Source organism: Phyllostomus hastatus, unplaced genomic scaffold (assembly GCF_019186645.2).
Source record: "Phyllostomus hastatus isolate PE091 unplaced genomic scaffold, TTU_PhHast_1.1 phas_scaffold_93, whole genome shotgun sequence".
Taxonomy (NCBI): domain Eukaryota; kingdom Metazoa; phylum Chordata; class Mammalia; order Chiroptera; family Phyllostomidae; genus Phyllostomus; species Phyllostomus hastatus.
Genome location: NW_025334042.1, coordinates 126359 through 146313, shown reverse-complemented (window position 1 = coordinate 146313; position 19955 = coordinate 126359). Strand labels below are relative to the sequence as shown.

Sequence of the window (19955 nt, the reverse complement as noted above, 5' to 3'; positions counted from 1 at the left end):
TCCTTCTATCTTAATCTGAATTTCACAAGAAATCAGAGTTTGAGACAATAACTTGTGTGTAGGTAGTTGACTTTGGGAGGGGATCCTAGTGAACAAGAGTGGAGAACTGGGAAACTAAAACATGGACGGAAAGAAAGCCATTCCAGGGTGCATTATCAATCTAGGTGTTGCTCTAGGCTTCCATGCCTTGGTTTTCTAGATCTTCAATTAGTTGTTTAGAATTCATCTAGAATTGTCTGCCTGAGTGAAGAAGCAGGGAGTATTTATCCACTTGTTTCCATCCCCATTGCTGGGTGTGGCAGATAGACCCTAAGATAACTCCCAGTGATCTGTGCCTCCTGGTATTAAGGCTCTTCTCTAAGCTTCTACCCCTGAATGTAGGTAGAGCCTGTGAATTGTTTCCAACCAACAGAATATAGCAAAAGTAATGGGATATTACTACCATAATTACATTACATTATATGCCTGATGGGATGGGATTCATTGCTCCCATCATTATGCTACATCACCTAAGAATCCATCCTGCTGGTGGAATTGTTCTGTTTCACTTTCCTGCTGGCTTTGAAGAAGCAAGCCACTGTATTGTGAACTGCTTATGGAGAGACATGAGGCAAGGAACTCAGCCTCTAGAAGCTGAGGACAGCATCTGGATGACAGCCAGCAAAAATCTCTGAAGCTCTCAGGTGCGCAACTGCAAGGAAATTAATTCTGCCAACAACCTGAAAGAGCCTGGAAGCAGATTCTTCTTTCAGTCAAGACTCCAGATGGGAGCACAGTCCAGCCAACACATTTAATGTAGCCTGGGGAAGTCCAAAAGTGGAAACCCCAACTAAGCTGTGCCCAGACTCTTTACTCACAGAAACAGAGGTAATAAGTGTGTGTGTTGTTTTATGCTGCTATGGTTATGGGATTTGTTACACAGAAATAGAAAACTAATGCAGGTTTTGGTACCTAGAAGTGGGGTGCTATTATAACAAACACCTAAAACGTGTGTCTGTGGTTATGGAACGGAGCAGTCAGTGGGGCAGGAAGAAGGTGAAGTGTGTGATGGAGGAGGCCTAAATCACCATGCCCAGATCATCAATAGGATGATGGACACTGAGGACACCGCTATGGAAGACTCAAAAAGAAAGGGGAGAACATGTTCGTGGGGACTAGAAGAAAGGGAATTCTTGTTATGTACTGTCAGAAACCTAGTGACGTCTTCTGCAGTTCTATTGAAAGCAGAACTTGTAAGTAATGAACTTGGTTATTTAGGTAAGGAGATTTCCAAGTGAAGTGCTGAAGGTGATAACTGGTTTATTCTGGCTACTTATAGTGAAATGAAAGAACAGAAAGACAATTTAAGGAAAGAACTGTTAAGCAAAAAGGGATCAGGACTTTATGATTTTGAAAATCTTCATCTTCCCCAGGTAGTATAAAAATACTTACACTAGGAGATGGCTTCTGAGCACTGTCAGGAAATCCTGCTCTAAAGAAAGTGTCCAGGGAGTTAACTCCATTACCTCTTGTAAAAATTCAAAACTGATTCAAAGGTCAGGCAGCTTACTTATTTATACAAAGGGACATTTCAAGAGATTAAGGATGTGCCTCAAATACTCTCAACCAAACCATTGGCCCTCTAAGAAATTTAAAAGCGTTTTCCTCAGCTTTAGGTTCTCAGTAGGAGCCAAAGGTAGAGAATGGATTATTTTCTAAACAGTCTGTGGATTGTGTGGTTTTTATTTAATGGAGTGGAGTCAATTGAAATATAAGAAGACCCATAAAGTTCTTAAGAAATTTATTAGCAGAAATGATGCCAACTTGAAATTGGAAGGACAGAGAGATACAAAACAAAAGAAGGCTGTCAGACCCCCTGGTTTTACTCACAGGAAGCAGGCTGATAAACCTACTCATCTTTGAATATATGCTACCTTCCATGAAAAGGAAGGATGACTCCATGACTCAGTGCTGAGCCAAGAACCCAGAGGGCAGAGCCAAGAGCAATGGAGGATTATTCCCAAGTCAAAGAACTTAATTAAGGAACTTCCAACATTCACCCAACTGTATTTCAAAACTATTGTGGACCAGAGACTCCTTTTACCTTCATTTTTTAAAGATTTTATTTATTTTTAGAGAGAGGGGAAGGGAACGAGAAAGAGAGGGAGAGAAACATCAATTGATTGCCTCTTGCACACCCCTAACTGGGGACCTGATCTGCAACCCAGGCATGTGCTCTGACCAAAAATAGACCCCCTGACCTTTCAGTTAGCAGAACAGCACCCAGCTCCCCTGAGCCACACCAGTCAGGGCTTTACCTCCATTTCCCCCCTTTTTGAATTGGAATGTCTATAGCTGTTATCCTGCATCAATCTCACCACTGGATTTTGGGTATGTCAGAGGCAGATAACTTGTTTCTTTATTTTCACAGGTCTAGAGATGAAGAGTAATTATACCCAGGAGCAAACTCTTTTTCTGAATTCAGTCAAAACTGGCAGCCTTCCAAGTCACTCAAAGTGTTGTATGTGATGGTTCACTGTGCCTTCCTAGTGGCAAAATGCTTTTCCTTTCATCCTCGCCTCCAGTCTCCACCAGTACTTTCTATTGCCTGAACCTAAACAGAAGCCAATTGGCAAAGCATAATGAGAAATATAGTTTAACCTAGACCTGTTCTGTGATTCGGAGTAGAGCAAGGAAAGGGCTTGGAATAATGGATCTCACAGCAAATCGGCTAATGACCACCACAGTCTGAACTTAGAATGCTTTTGACATCTAGAAATTTGATGCAACTCAGCCCTAATTTGATTTATTTCTCTTCAGAAAGATTGATCCCTCCTTCCCATTTCAATCCATTTCTTTTCAGTGTCCGTTTACCTCTTTCGTTAACCAACACTTGCTTTTCCTTTATTAACTTTGTCTAATTGAGAGGACCATCACCTATCATCAAGACAAATAACTAGACCATTTTTCCTTTTCATTACTGAACCCCCTTATAACAATAACAGAGCTGTGGCCTTGCCAATGTCAAACTTCCCTTTCCCATAGGCTGTGTTTTTTATTTTACATGTCCTTACTTCCTTCACTGCATTTTGTCATGCAGGACTAATTTGGGGACCTATAAACCATTTGAACTGATGTACAAATGCTCAGTCATCAAATAAAGCAGTCCCTAAGATCTAATCCAAATGAAATATGGAAAATTCTTGCAGACAGGACACTATATTTGGGGCTCTTTATTATATCTCATTCCTAATACCATCTAAACCAGGGATATCAAACTCATTTTCACTAGGGGCCACATCAGCCTTGAAGTTGCATTCAAAGGGCCAAATGTAATTTTAGGACTGTATAAATGTAACTACTCCTTAACTAGGGGCAAGGAACTCAGCACTGTCACTGGGTAGAAACACAATGCGGGGTCGAATAAAACAAGGTGGACAGCCGAATTTGGCCTGCGGGCTTTGTGTTTGCCACCTGTGCTCTAAACATTATCCAGTCTCTTCTTGGGCCTCCTTCTCACCACCAAGATCACAAAACTGCATCTCCTCTCCATTTTCTACAGGTGTCCCATATTTCACCAGTGTCTCCTCTTCTAAAGCAAAAAAAGCACCCCAGTTTCTTGCAGTGCATATTCTTTATTCCCATTCTGGTGAATGATATAGATTGTGAGTTTAGGCCATCTAATATCTAACTATAGTGAAGATACTTGTAGTTTTATTAACTAGAAAGGATATGGTTAGAAGAACAATATTAGACCTTCAGCACTCAAATATATACATTGCAACTAGTCTGGGAGACTCTATAGCTATTAAGCCCAGGCCCCAGTCTATCTTCTAGAGGCTAGCTGGAGGAGGGGGCATCTGAAGTCTGATCCAATAAAGCTATGGTTTTCATCAGACATCAATAAACCAGGGGATGCAGGTAAACCTAACTTGATCTGACTCTCAGATTCTCTGCTACTTCAGCAAAATATATATTTGAACAATTTCTGGACCAATGAATTTAATTCTTGAGCTTGTTACAAGCAATCACCCTGAAGGCAGGGCAGAGTTTTATTTCATTTATACATGCATTGATTAATTTATTTAATCAATGTAATGAATACATTCATTGAATTTAAAATGATTTTTTTGCAACTCTATTTCAATTTCTAGAAAGACGACATTGCTTTTGGCCTTAAAGGGTGACATGATTTAGATAAGTGAAATAAGAGTTTAGGTTTCTAAAGCATAACAAATAATAATAGATTTGTAGGGTTCAAAACAATAAGGGGAACTTCTTGGGGAAAGGTAAAGGGGATGCAGATGGTAGACAACGCCAGGAAGGCAGTATAGAGCCACCTTGTGGAAGGTGTTGCATGTCCGGATTTCATTTGGTGAGCAATGGGGAGCTACCAGAAGTGTTTGAGCAGAGGCCAAGGTAATTGGGTGTAAAAGGCTAAGTAATTAAACATTAACTTAATATTTATTTGGCAACTATAAATAAAAAGTGGAGAAAAAAGACTTGAAGCAAGAAAACTAGGTTGGAGGTGTGAACTAGGGCAGTGGCCCTAGAAATGGAGATGCCTGGAGATAGATTTTGATAACAATGAGGAAGTAAGGTCAGTAGGTGGTCGTGAGGGAAAAGTAGTTGTCAAAATGATTGAGTTTCAAGCGTGAGTTACTGGGAGACTGGTGATACTATGCAAAGAAATCAGGAAGTTGAAAAAGAAAAGACTTGTGTGAGGCAAGATGATGAATTCAATTTTCTACTTATTAGGCATACTAGTGGCTATAATCTAGGAGGAACTAATTTTATAGGACTTACAAAAACAGGAAGCTAACAAACATTAGGAGATTGTGGCCATAGCTGGATTGGCTTTGTATTTTCTCTACAATAAAATGTAAAGGAGAAAATGAAAAATGCAGTCAGTATTGTAAATATCCATAGAGTTTCTCTCTGGACAAAACTAGCAGGGATCTGTAGCTTTTCTGTGGTCCATGTATCACAAATGCAGCTCCTATAAATTGATATATATTTTCTGAATAATTTGTGTTATTTATTATGCTAAAATTTCACCAGTTAATCCTCACAACAGCTCTCAGATATTATTATCTGGATTTTCAAAAGAAAAATCAAGTTGCAAATAGGTGAAGCAACCTTCCCCAAGGTCAAAAAGGAAGTGATGGAATGGCATTTGAAATCAGATTCTGTGAGGCCAGTTTCAAAGTCTTTGTCCTACTCTATATAGCTGAAGTAGTTCCTCCTTTTTTCTTTTCACAGAATGAAAAAGGAAAGAATGTCTTTTTAAAAAAAGATTTTATTTATTTATTTTTAGAGAGAGGAAAAGGGAGGGAGAAAGAGAAGGAGGGAGACATCAGTTAGTTGCCTCTCTCACACCCCCCAAATGGGGACCTGGCCCCAAACCCAGGCATGTGTCCTGACTGGAAATTGAACCTGAGACCTTTTAGTTCTCAGGCTAGTGCTCAAACCACTGAGCCAAACCAGCCAGAGCATAATGCCTTTTAATGTGAACTATTATCTTTACTATATGATTTCATTCAGAGATTGATTTAATGCCTGCATAGATGCTTAAATCTATCTTAAGAAAAGTTTGGGCTTGGAGCTCTCTGGTTTTTCCCTTAGATTTATTGAGGTATAAAACGGTACATCACTGCGTAAATTTAAGATGTGTAGCATAATGGTTTAGCTTACATAGATTAAATGGAAAATTCCAAAGAATGAACCGTTATCATTCTCATTGTATTGGTACATAAGAATCTTTACTAATGGAGGCTGAGAATGACTGGATAATTCTGCAGCACGGTCACTCTAACCTGAATGTTCTGGGTCTTCAGTCCCCCTATAGGAATTGATCATGTGTTTCTGTGAACATCCAGCTGAGATGATAAGAGAACATCATTGTGATAGGAAAGGTCTTCTTGTTTGAAGTCTGAACTAAGCCTGGACCCCACAGAAGGAAGGACTCTTGACACTTTCTCTGTAATCCCACTGAATTTCCCTCCTGCAGCAGCTTAGAACACATATCCCCATGGTTGAATGGGGACATTTTGTTTGCAAAAACATGCCAGTTGTTTGATTTGACAGAGTTTACCAAGAAAGTCTCATGGAAAGCCTCAGACGTGAGATAGAGTTTCCATAACTGACAGCATTTGTATAGATGAAATTTTTTAAACGTTTATCAGACATGCAGAAAGGCAAAAACATGGTATGATTATGTCACACAAAGGAGACCAGTCTGCTGATAGTGTGAAGGGAACAGGAAGGAGATAAGCTCAACTTGATCCTCAAAGTTCAGATAATAGGGGATATTGAGCAAGCAGTTGATAAATTTTGACTATAACTTAGTTAAGAAACATTCAGATATTAAGAAGGGAAGAAACTATTTAAAGAACAGCCACATAACCTTGCCTAAGACATATTCTTCTGCTCTTATTTCAGGCTCCTTCATTCTGTGAAAAGGGAAGGCAGGGGGAATCAATGACAGAGTAACTCAGGAGAACCATAGACCTCATGTTCTCCAAAGAAGAGTAGGGAGAATAACACCCTAAGCAGTATAGGTGAATTGTTCTCCCCTCAGTTAGTGTGTGGCAAGAATCCTAGAAACTGGAAAATGTCCAGTTTTTCCTACTATATTTCCACTACATTTTCCACTACATTCCTACTACATTTTCCTACTATATTTCTTAGTAGGAAAATGTCCCTACTATATGCTAAATTTACTCTTACAAAATCAAAATCTTGTATATTATGAGATAATTGAATAAGGCACCCTAATTTCCTTTACATAATCACTGATTAAAAACAGAATGGCATTCTAGGTAAGGCAGGCTATCTGCAAAAAAAAATTTAAAGCACCTGTATCAGATTTCATATCTATTAATATCTGTATATCATATCTAATATCTATATTCTACTTGTTCAATAAATATTTATGTATACCTACTCTATGCCAGGCACTTGGGGATATAGTATTTATAAGGCAGGCACAATTCTTGACTTTATGCACTTGTAGTCTCCTGGGGAAAACAAGCATTAAATAAATCATTGCATTAATTTTTACCTGTATAACTTTGTAAAAAATGAAGAAATATTTTTAAGGTGTTATGCTAGGTGAAGGATATACAAAAATAGACATCCTCAAGAAGTGCAAATTGAATCTACCTGGCTGTAATGTACTACATTACCATCAAACGTGTCCAGCTGTCACCTTTAATATCTAATAATGCGTCTCTTTCACCTCCTAACATGATTCAACTCATATCCCCTTTCTGTTAGAATCCCCACAATCCACTTGCACCAATGACAGAATACCATCACTTACGTCTGAAGGCCAATCAAAGGAGCCTGTGAATTCTTCCACTAAACGGAATTTCTCGGCCATATTGAACCTCAGCTGATGTGAAACAGGCCAATTCGTTCCTGCTTCAGAAAGCAGAGGGCTGCATTTTCTTTGATCTGAGGGTTTATGGAACCCATGACATCTGAAAATCCTGTTTTAGAATGTGGCACAGTAGAGAGGTTTATGTCTAGGACTTATCCTTCAGCATTAACAAGAGATTTGGATTTTAAAACATGAATTCCCTCACATTTATCCTTTAGGCGTCTTTATGGCAGTGTAACTAAAGGTAAAGGTAAGCTGATCACCCTGCCCTCAAAAATCATCACAGGAAATACTTCTGAGTCATCAGACAAATACCAGAAGAACTTACATCTCTGCAGTCCACCCCTTTAAAAACAGACTAGAAAAGTCTCCAAGCATGTATTTCTCCATTGAAGTATATATAAAGCTTTTAGATTCCTGGGTCCTAATTTTGGAGCTGTATAATCATTGCTCAAACCTATTAGCTGACAATCATCATTACAAGAAATCCAAATGCCAAGACTGGTAATGGTTCTACTAAAATTGCCACAATTTGAGATATCTTACTTTTATGTACTAATTTTAATAACGAATAATCTTAAAATTCAGTTGGGCTCCTCCAATTAAAAGAAAAAATATAGAAAACTAAAATAGCTTTTCCTAAAAGATTTCATGGTATCCTAAATTTTGAAATGTGTGTTTAAGTAAAGTAATTTTTTAAACAAGTATTTCATGGGATTTTTTTTAATTGGTGGGATTTTGAGAAAAGAGATATATGCACGGTGTGCTGGTAAACTGATCTCCTGAACAACAAAACTCTAGTTTGAAATTTTTGTTGATTTGTTTTAGTATAAATACTTCTACTGTGGCCAATTTCAAGCTATCAACCCGAACTCACTGAACTCAGGTTTGGGAGGAGATGTGCTCTCATGAGCCAGTGTGAGCCAGTTCCCTGGCAGACTGGCTGCTGCTGGGGTGGTTGGTTGCGGGAAAGGGCGGGGGAGGTTTCCTGTTAAAGAGCCCAAAGGCTGCATCCTCTCTGATGTAGTTCCCAGAAAATCCAGTTTTTGAAATTATACTTATATTTGATTTTATAACTATAAAACTACAGATTCCTTTTGTAAACCTTCTCAATGCTGCACATTTTGATATGGCTATCAGTTTTCCTTAATGAGAGATATAGATCAAGATGTAAGTGTTTACTAGTAAGGCAGATATTAAAAAGATTTGTGTTATTCATCTTGGCAGTCACGTTTTGTTTCTATCCCATTGGATGAGGTAAATGCATAGTGCTCTCCGTGACTGTCCACCAGATGGCAGACATTCCACAGCAGCCTTAAATGAAGCACATCATTTCTGCGGCTGAACAGTAATTTCTGAAGATGCGAAATGAAATAAATAAAAGCCCATCTGATTAAACAACAGCAAAGTCAGAAGCACAGTTACAATTCGAAAGTGCACTCTCATTTTTGTTCCCTCTTCAGCACATACCTCTCTCTGGGGTTCTAGAGGGCTTTATCCGACTGCGCTTTCCCGACGTTTTCATCAGGAAACATCTGCATTTGAACATGGCTACAACTGAACTTTTGATCTTTCCCTCCCGTCCAGTTCCACTTCTCGTTCAGCCTTTACTTCCAGCTGCTCATCCCAGAAACGTGGAACTCATCTTTAATTTTACTGTTCTTACTTTTCATAGCTAATCCATCGTCAGATCCTATTGATTCTTGTCTACTGTCTTTCCTTGGGATTACTGCACCATAGCCTCCCGACTCCCCGCCCTTCTATTTTCTACACCACAGAAACAGCATTATTCTAAAATGTAAACCAGAACACGTTATTCTTTTGCTTCAGTGGTTTTCTTTGACTTTATTTTTAAAGTAATTAACATGTTACTTCTTGAGGCAAAGTCTCAGAATAAACTAGCAAATGTGAGTAGATAAAAGCAAAAGCAAAAGACTTCACTAGCCCACTGGATACTTAGTTCGTTAGCAGAGTGGGGATGCTTTCAACATAAAATAAGTTGATACTTAGTGCCCTCAAAGTCATGATCTACCATCCACCTCCCACAGGGAAATTATCTGCTTGTTCACCTCAAAGAGGTTAAAGGCAGAACCTAGGGTCTGATTTTGAAGGTGTAAAAGTCTCTTGAGGGGAATTGTGAAAGGAACTTTGGGATGATGGTCAGATCTGAAGGCAATAATATTAAATGTTTCTTCCGTCCTCTTCCCCTTCCCTCCTCCACTCTTCCCCTGCCCCTTTCCTCCCAGTGCTTATCAGCTTGAAAACACACTTTTAATTTTTTAGTGAGAGTTCATGTGGGTCAGAATTACACATTAGCTCATGAACTTATATTTTCCAAATAAATCAGTTGAAATGTGAACATTAATTTATTTGAGTGGGGCTGTCCATGCTGAGCTAAAAACTAAACCATCACAAATAAGTACTGATGATAAGCTTGAGATGCTTTGATACAGATATATTTATGTATGTGCTAGGGTGACTTTACCCATGGAAGGTAGAAATGTAATCACCTGCGAGAGAGTCAATTTGCAAGAATCTGCCTATGAGTCGGAGGGGCATCCATAGGATATCTGCCATGCCCAGCCCTCCAGCTTCCTGGGAACTGTCCTCTTCCTCCATATTCTGAGAATCTGGGGCTTGCTTTCCCACACCATAGAGAGGTACATTTTCCCTAAACTGTGATGCTCTTCCCCTCTCTCAGAGACAGACACTTAACCTGGGGATTGGGCTGGACCAATGATGCTCCTCCCTTGGAGATTTGGAATCAGGGACAGAAGATTTCAACAGTCTAGAACAGAGAGAGAGAGATAACCTAAAAAGTGATTCCTTGGTGGTGGATATTTTCTACCCTTGGTTCTGGAGAACAGAGACAGCCAGTGTGCAAGGAGGAGAAGAACGGAGTCTTGGAGAGGAAGCAGAGACCGGGACGAAGAGTTTCTCCTGATTTCCCAGGTGTGCTCCGGAAGCTGGTTGCAGTTGACTAGCGAGGTCCTGCTGCATGTCTGCCTTTGGGTTCTGGGAGGCAGTCTCATTCCTCCTAATGAGTTCCTTTGTTCCCTCTTCATGCGGCTCTGTCTGGTCTCTATCAATTCCCACCAAAGGTTCTAACAGGCATGCTTTTCTTTAGAAGTTTAGGCTTCTCAGGCCCACCCTTTTCTCTCTAACTGTCCCTGAACATTTTCAGAAAAGCAGAGGAGGCTTTCTTTTTCCCTTACAGAGAAGCAGAGAGTGGTCGGCAGCATAAAGATATTTTTAATAACTTGTAGACATATTGCAACCTGTATTGCTTTCTATTATTATACAACAAAACTCTCTTTGAAAGATATCTGTAGAAAGGAGTCTTAAAAACAGCCAGACTGGAGGAGAGATTGTTGCTGTGTACTCTGAAAAGCTCCTACAACAGTCTGTGATTCCCTAGTAATTGTATTAAAATTGATAGCTCTACATTTTAGAAGGCAATTAACTGTTTGTGAGATTTCTTTGTTAAGCCAAAGAAGAATTTTAGAATGTTCTTTACCCGATTTGTACACAAGTGAATAGTGCACCCATCACTCCTGGTTTCTTTATTCAAACAACTAGGTAAAAGCTTTTGTTCCCTTCACAGACAGGGCCCGGTCAGAGCTGCCACTGCTTTCTGTCCCAAACCCATTCTCATTGCTGTCGCTCAATGTATTTGAATGAACTGATCCTCTAAAACTGGCAAAAGCATTTTAATTCTACAGGTATTTATTTCTATTGCTTCCCATACAGTATTAAAAGTTGGGGGTTTTCATTTCTGTAGTATAAACTCACTGCTTATCAAAATCCTGGGGGCCTAAGCATGAGTGCTGGTGGAAGAAAAATAATTTGATTTCTGTGGTCTCTTAGGAAAGCAGGAAATGCTCTGTGAAATCATTTGTGAGAAAAGCAAGCTCAATTTTGGTTTGGGTGCATTTTCAAGTAATATTTATCTTATCTTGTGTGCTTGAATGGCACCTCTTGAATCTGAGAGATTTGCTTGGTTCTGTGGGCACTGGATACACAGTCCAGGCCTGGACACACGATGTGGAGAAGGGGGCTGACCCGCTGCTGGTGAGCTGAGGTCATGCGCCCTTGATGAACTTGGGGCGGTGTGTCCCTTCTACTAAAGCTGCCTAGGGTTTCTTAAGTCTTACTTTTTTTTTGCCATATTTGTCAGAAAGTGGGCTTTGCCTTCTCTTCTCTTCATTACCCTTGACACATACTGGGTCATCCATCTATCACATTTCAGCCAGGCATTTAAAAAGGCACAAAGCTGTTGGCTGTGGGTGAATCTTGGCGCAGACATTACATACACAAAAGCAATCAGATTCACAGACTCTAATTTCTTCATTTTCCTCCAGTCTGTGTAGAGAACTCTCTTTTCCTGATTTTGTAGGAAATGAGATTTCTTTCCTTCACTGTTTTTCTAGGTTAATTTGCAGGTTCAGAATGAAGTTTATTTTATGACAGCTTGTAAGCTCCTGTATATTTATATCCTTTTACTCTCTCACTCACTGAAGCTCCTCTTAATCATTTCCTCATTTTCCTGGGCCTGTGGGCTCTGGATAATTCTCTTTATATTTTCCCCTTTTAAAAAGAATTTCCCAGTTGTTAGACCCTCAAGACCACATCCCTGGTAGATGAGGAGGCACAAATTTGAAACCAGGCAGTCTCTTTCTAGAGGCCAGACTGCTACTCCCTGTGGCGTGTTTCTAAAGAAGGAACCTGGGGAGGGAGGAGGCCTAGGCCTGTGGGGGAGGGCGGTGCCAGCGCAGCAGTTGCAAACTCAGGTTCAAGGCTGCTTTTGAGAGCAGGTGGGTGATACAGTCAGGCTGGCTTTAAAGAAACGAAATGAGACCATGGGCAAGGTGGATATGGTTTTTTGTTTCCTCACTGTCTTGTAGTAAGTATTAAACATAGTATATTAGGAACCTTAATGTCAAAGCAAATTGTTCTTACACTTTCTTCCTCTAGGCCTTTGAGTTCTAGTAAAACTAGAATTCCTAGGCAACCTATTTTTTTGAAGTTCCCAAAGTAGAGCATGCAGATCGGCAACCCCTCCTCAGTTTGGCACACTCTCAAGCACACATGCGCGTGTGCACACACACATACACACACACACACACACACAAATCCATTTTCTATATGAAACACACTGTAATTAGCTCTGTAAAAACTACCAAAACACAAAATTTTCTCCTTTTCAGATCTTTCTTTCCCAGGTTTTCCCAGTCCTTGCTTATTTTGTTTAATAATACTCACGTAGGTACCATTGCAGTTACAATTGCTCTGTAACAAACTACCTCCAACTTAGTGGAGTAAAACAACAACAACCATTTGAATATTCTTATGGTTTCTGTTCCATGAGTCAGGTTCCTGGGACCTTCAGGCTGACTGAAGCTGTAACAGCAGATCGGGCCAGGGGGTGGAGCACTGCTGCAGCTGGGGGCTGGATGAGCACCTCTCCCTCTTCGTGGAGTCTCAGGGTTCCTCATGCAGCCTTTCTGAATGAGTTAGTTTGGGTGTTCTCATAGCATTATGGTCTCAGGATATTCAGATACCTTACGTGGTGGCTCTGGGCTGTAAGGGAGAGGCTTCCTTTCCATCCAAGGAAACAGTAGCTGCATCACCTTTAATGACTTAGCCTCAGGGGTATCCTATTGGTTACATGCAGGTCTGAAACCTGCTCGGATGTTCTATCCCACTGTTTCTGCCTCTCAGTTGGTACTAAAGTAATGATGCAATACTAGGTACCAACACCCTCAAAAACAAAAACTTAAAGGTCACATAGCCCACTTCCCTGATACAATGGCTAATTAACCTCTTTTTAAAAAGTTTATCATTTAGATTGACTTTCTTTACAAAGTTCAATTTTTTTAAAATGTAAATTCTAACAAGTTTTAAACTTTATTTTTAATAATCTTATATGTTTTTACCAAAACTACCAAGAAGCCAGTAATTAATAATAATTATTTTCAAGGCATTGATGGTTTTAAAGAAACAGGAGTGAAACACACAAGGGAAAGACAAAGCAGAGGCCCATTGATGGATAAGTGCTGAAGGGAAGAGCGGTTTAGGGAACAGTCAGTCAGAAACCTCTGCTGGGCGGTGTGTCTTTAAGCTTTCCTTTAAGTGAGTGGCTCAGTTGGAGAGATGGAATGAAGAATGGACTTCACATAGAACTGGGACAATGGGACCCAGACTCAGAATGGAAACAAGAAAATCATGAAAGGCTAGGGTGAAAACACAGGAGTGACTCCCACCAAAGTCTGTATCACTCTGAGTTGGCAGAAGAGGTAGTGATCCAGTAGCCAATTGCTAATTTCCCAGAAGACTAAGAAATACATTTGTAAGGAGTAGGAAGCATACAGACCTGGGGTTTAGGAAATAGAAAGCACCAAATTCTAGGACAGATGATGGTTAAATGTTCCAGCTGTGCCATTGGATTGACCTGGATTTAAATTCCAGGACTTCTTCCCACTAGCTATGTGACCTCAGGAATATGCTAACCTCTCTCAGATTCTGTTTTCTCACTTGCAAAATTATGTGTACCTCATAGGCTCATTGTGAAGATTAAATAGCGTGTTGTGAAGTATGGTAGAGCAGGGGCTGGCATAAAGTAAGTACTTAGTAAATGGTAGCTCTGGTAGCTCTTATTATTATTTCCATGGAATCCCCAAAGTGTTTGAAGATGAGCTCCCCCCCACCCACCCCCACAGTATCACATTGGAGAAATGTCTCCCAACTTGTGAACTTTTGTCCTGGTTATTATTAATTAGCATTCATATAATTTAATATTATCAAATGACTGAACAATAATTTATTTGTAACTTTAATACCTCTCCTGATAGAAGGTAGGTGCTACAGCAAAACAGAAATAAGGAGAGTGTGATTAGAAGAGCATATTAATGAGATGAGTAATTTGAGTTACTCAGAGTACAGATCTGAGCAGTGAACTAAAACCATGGGCTGAAAAAGACAAAAAAACTGTGGGCTGATGATGGAGCAGGCTATTCTCCTTCCATAGCATTCCCTCACCTGTTGTGCATGCATTATCCCTTCAGAGGAAAGCCTGGAACTTCTTTGTTTCCATGTAAGAATTTTACAATATTCAACTGTTGTCCTGAAATCTTTGCAAGGTGTTACATGCTATTCCAAAGGTTTGTAAGTGCTATGAACTGAATGTCTGTGCCCCTCCAAAATTCCTATGCTGAAGGCCTAACCCCCAATGTGATGATATTTGGACAGGTGTCCTTTGGGAGATAATTAGGTTTAGATGAGGTCCTGAGGTGGGGTTCTCATGATGGGATTAGAGCCCTCATAAGAAGAGACCAGAAAGCTTCCCTCCCTCAATCTCCATATAAGGATGTGGTAAGAAAATAACCATCTGCCCATCAGAGGGTCCACACCAGATGCCAAGTCTGCTGGCACCTTGATCTCAGACTTCCCAGCTTCCCAAACAGTGAAAAATAAATGTCTGTTGTTTAGGCCACTCAGTCTGTGGTATTTTAATGACCCAAATTGACTAAGATAATAAGGAAATTGAATATTTGTATTTAGAAATACAATTCTAATAGAAAACTGATTTAAATAATAATTTACTTCTGAGGGGAAGCCATTAACTGAATCTGTAATGTCGTTTAAATATCAAATATTTTTAAATGTAAAAGCATTTTTCAAACTGGTACAATAATGTTTTTTAAACAAAACAGGGAAAATAAGGCACTAATCTATGAAACAGGAGCCCTGTGTTCAGTCCTCTACTCTGTTGCATGGATCTGGCCACATCATTTACCTCTCCAGCCCTCAATTTCTTTATGTGTAAAAGGAAACAGTAGGAAAAGTTTTGATAAAAACATTATAAAAAATGTCCTTCCCATTCCTATACCCACTAAGAGGAACTGAAGGAAGCTCACTAGAGAAGGAAGCTGGATACTGAAACTAAGAAAGGCCCTAACTTCAAACTACACACTCTGAAGAACATCAGCAATGAATGCCACTTGAAGTAAGCAAACCGAGAAGCCAGGGTTGAAACCGTTGACACAGGGTTCCCTTGCTCCTGGACACGTGTGAAGTGTGGAAATGAGACTGAGGCACTTCTAATTCTATTCACTTTAGAGAAATGAAGTCTTCAAAGGATGGGTGGGCTTTAGCAAAACTCCTGTTTTGAGTCATTTTTCTGCTAAAGTTATTCAGGAGGTAAGAGCATGTCCAGAAATTCTATTTAGGATGGACTAGAGGCTTCAGACTAGTTAGAAGAGAAGCCATAACACTGATTTTGCAAAGTATTTTACATTAGATGGAGGGAGTGTCAAAGGTCACTATCAAAGAACTGAGGAGGGAACACTGATGAAATTATTGGGCCATCAACCCCTAAGCATGCTTTGGCTCTGCCATTGCCAAAAATAATGGGACAGGAAAAGATAGCCCTCAGTAAAGGAAACTTTTTTTTTCTTCTTAGAAACTACTTGGAGGGTGGTAGTGAGAACACACTGAAGCTCCAAGCTCAGAGCAGCTGACAGCTGTGCCATCTTTTCTATCTCACATGGTGTCCCTACTGTGACACAGGATTAGGGAGCTGCGACCACAAAAGCTTAGCACTTAACTGGTCATTATTAACACCCATCAAATATCTGGATGGGAGAGTTTTGCAGGTTTTGGCATGACTCAACAAAATAATTGTTTCTGACTTCCGGCCAACATGGAGGCATAGATAGACACACTGTGCCTCCTTGCACAACCAAAATAAGGACAACGAAAATTTAGAAACAAAAAAACAAGCAGTACTGACAGAAAATTGAACTGTATGGAAGTCCGACAACCAAGCAGTTAAAGTAAAAACATCCATCCAGACCGGTAGGAGGGGCGAAGTTGGGCAGCTGGGCGGAGAGGGGTCACAGCCAAAAAAGTGGTGGCTGGCAGACTCAGTCCCACATTCACGTATAGATAAACCAGGTGAAACTGGGAGTGAGACAGACTGTGCAGCCCAGAGTTCAAGCTTGGGGGAATAAAGCCTCAAAACATTGATTGAAAATACCCATGGGGGTTGAGGTGCTGGGAGAGACTCCTAGCCTCACAGGAGAGTTCGTTGAGAGACCCACAGGGTCCTAGAATGTACACAAGCCCACCCACCCAGGAACCAACACCAGAAGGGCCCAGCATGCTTGGGAGAAGTGGCAGAAGTGACTGAAATACAGGGGACAAGTGCCATTGTCCCCTCTCAGACCCCTGCCCTACTTATAGCATCACAACCCAGCTACCGGGTTGCCCTGCCTAGGTGAACACCTAAGGCTCCATCCCTCACTATATAACAGGCATGTCAAGATTAAAAAAGTGGGCCCTGGCTGGCGTAGCTCAGTGGATTGAGCGCGGGCTGTGAACCAAAGTGTCGCAGGTTCGATTCCCAGTCAGGGTACATGCCTGGATTGCAGGCCATGACCCCCAGCAACCACACATTGATGTTTCTCTCTCTCTCTCTTTCTCCCTCCCTTCCCTTTCTAAAAATAAAGAAATAAAATCTTTTTAAAAAAGTATACTGTGCAACCATTAAAAAAAAAAGTGACCCAAATGAAAGAACAGATCAAAGCTCCAGAAAAAAATACAACTAAGCAACAAAGAGATAGCCAGCCTATCATATGCACAGTTCAGAGCACTGGTGATCAGGATGCTCACAGAATTGGTTGATTTTGGTCACAAATTAGATGAAAAAATGATGGCTATACTAAGTGAAATAAAGGAAAATATACAGGAAACCAATAGTGATGGGAAGAAAACTGAGACTCAAATCAGTGGAGTGGACCAGAAGGAAGAAAGAAACAACCAAACAGAAAAGAAGGAAGAAACAAGAATTCAAAAAAATGAGGAGAGGCTTAGGAACCTCCAAAATATCTTTAAATGTTCCAACATCTGAATTATAGGGGTACCAGAAGGGGAAGAGGAAGAGCAACAAGTGGAAAACTTATTTGAACAAATAATAAAGGAGAACTTCCCCACTCTGGCAAAGGAAATAGACTTTCAGGAAGTCCAGGAAGCTCAGAGAGTTCCAAAGAAGTTGGACCCAAGGAGGAACACACTGAGGCACATCATAATTACATTACCCAAGATGAAAATGAAGGAGAGAATCCTAGAAGTAGCAAGAGATGAGGAGACAGTTACCTACAAAGGAGTTCCTATCAGATTGCCAGCTGATTTCTCAAAAGAGACCTTACAGGCAAGAAGGGGCTGGAAAGAAGTATCCCAAGTCATGCAAGGCAAGGACCTACATCCAAGATTGCTCTATCCAGCAAAGTTTTCATTTAGAATGGAAGGGCAGATAAAGTGCTTCTCAGATAAGGTCAAGTTGAATGAGTTCATCATCACCAAGCCCTTATTATATGAAATGTTAAAGGGACTTATCTAAGAAAAAGATGATAAAAAACATGTACAGTAAAATGGCAGAAAACTCACAATTACTAACAACCACACCTAAAACAAAAACAAAAAGAAACTAAGCAAACAACTAGAACAGGAATAGAACCACAGAAATGGAGATCACATGGAAGGTTAGCAACAGAAAAGTAGGAGGAGAAGAGAGGGGGAAAAGGTACAGAAAATAAGTAGCATAGATGGCAGGTAGAAAATAGGAGGAGAGTAAGAATAGTATGGGAAATGTAGAAGCTAAAGAGCTTATGACAGATAAACATGAACTAAAGGGGGGAATGTGGGTGGGAGAGGGTGTGCAGGGTAGAGGAGAGTGAAGAGGGGGGAATGGGACAACTGTAATGGCATAATAAATAAAATATATTTTTTAAAAAAGAGAAAAAAACAAAATAATTGTTCTTGGAACTGGCAAAGAGTGAAGCTAGAATTCCAGCCCCATTAGGGTTACCCCTTTGGCAACTGGTGAGCAACAGCAGAGCTGTTTTCCTATTTCTAGCTACAGCCACGGCTGTGTGGTGAATGAAAATGGACACACCCTTCTTTCTGTGTGGAGACTGCTGGACACCCAGCTGAAATTGTTTTACGCCTGAAGAAACCACAGCTCTGGCTGAAACCAAGATGAAGACCCACTAGAGTTGTCCAATGAGAGCACAGCCTGCTCTTGGTGGCCTACAGGAACATTGTTGGGAACCACAGGTCACCTGGAGGGCCATTTGGAGTTTCAAGCAGAAAACCAATACCTCCAACAAGGAGTTACATCTGATTAAGAACTATCTGGAGAAAGTAGAGTCTAAACTGAGATCTTTCTGCACCACCATCCTGAGATTTTGGACAACCAATGCAAAGAATCCAGAAAATTTTATCTAAAAATGGAGGTTACTTCTGGTACCTTTGTTGCATGGGATGATGATCAAAACAAACTGTAAATCATTCCCATGGAGCTTCCCAAATAGCATTTGCTATAAACATGAAAGAGATGCAACCCACACCCCCAGTCCACTTTGGGCTGGCTCTTAGCTTTTGTATGCTTTACTGTGAGATCCTTAACAACCCAGAGCTTGCTTTCACACTGGCTAAAACCATTTTTGATGAAGCCACCACAGAACTTTATGCACTGAGTGAAGACTAATACAAAGGCAGCGCCCTTATCCTGTAGTAGCCTAGAGAAAACAACATCATGGACATCAGATGATGCAGGAGATGAACATGAGGCACAAAAGGAGCAGAAAACTAAATGTATATAGAGTGTCATCCTTTTTTCCTTCAAGAACCCTTTTACATATCTCCATTTTTCATTCCACTTAGATTCTCTATAACAAAGAAACATATTTGTGTGTCTGAAATCAACTTAGAAATTTCACAATGGATAGACTACATTTCTTAGAATACGTGTTGTACTATAGATAAATCTCATAAACCACCTCTTCTTCAGATGCAAATAATATGTGTTAAGTGTTATGTGGAATAAAGTGGACATTTTTAAACTAGGAGAAAAAGGGATGCAGGACAGAATTCCACTAGAAGGAGAAATAAGATTATAGCAGATATGGATTCCATTCCCTGTGCTGGTCAATAGGTGGCATTAAAGTAGCTTGGATGCCAAATGGAACAAAGGGTGGAAATAAATATTCAGGATAAAGGCAGCCTTTGGGTGAGTATGTGGGGTGGTGGTGAGAGTGGATGTTCATATTTGAATATATCTTATCTCTCTCCTACAATGTTAAATCTTTGAAGTGAGAAATACTTCCAGGTAAAACTAAAAGTTGTACTCAACTTTACTGTGCCCTGGTTTCCTCCCTGTAAAATGGACATAGTAGTGATGCCTACCTCATAGAATTATTGTGAGTAATAATGAGTTAATGCATGTATTGGGTTAGTCAAAAAGTTCGTTCGTTTTTTTCCATAAAATGGCTCTAGTAGTGCTTAGCTGCCTTTAACTTCATTTGAAACAATTTTTTAGATTGTATTATGATAGCTGTCATATCAGCATGCATTAAAAAACTTATCAAACTAGGTGAATTTTTGTGTAGCCATTTTATTATTATTGAAAATGGAAGAAAATATGCAACATTTTCTTTTTTTATTGTTGTTCAATTACAATTTGTGCTCATTCCTGTCCCCCCATTATTCTCATATGCAACATTTTTGGGATATTATATTTTATTATTTCAAG

At 40.0% G+C, this 19955-nt stretch overlaps 1 pseudogene; it reads left to right on the top strand.

Moving 5' to 3' along the window:
• Positions 1–19026, top strand: part of LOC123812531 — a 31845-nt pseudogene extending 12819 nt beyond the window's left edge.
• Positions 19027–19955: the final 929 nt, after the last annotated feature.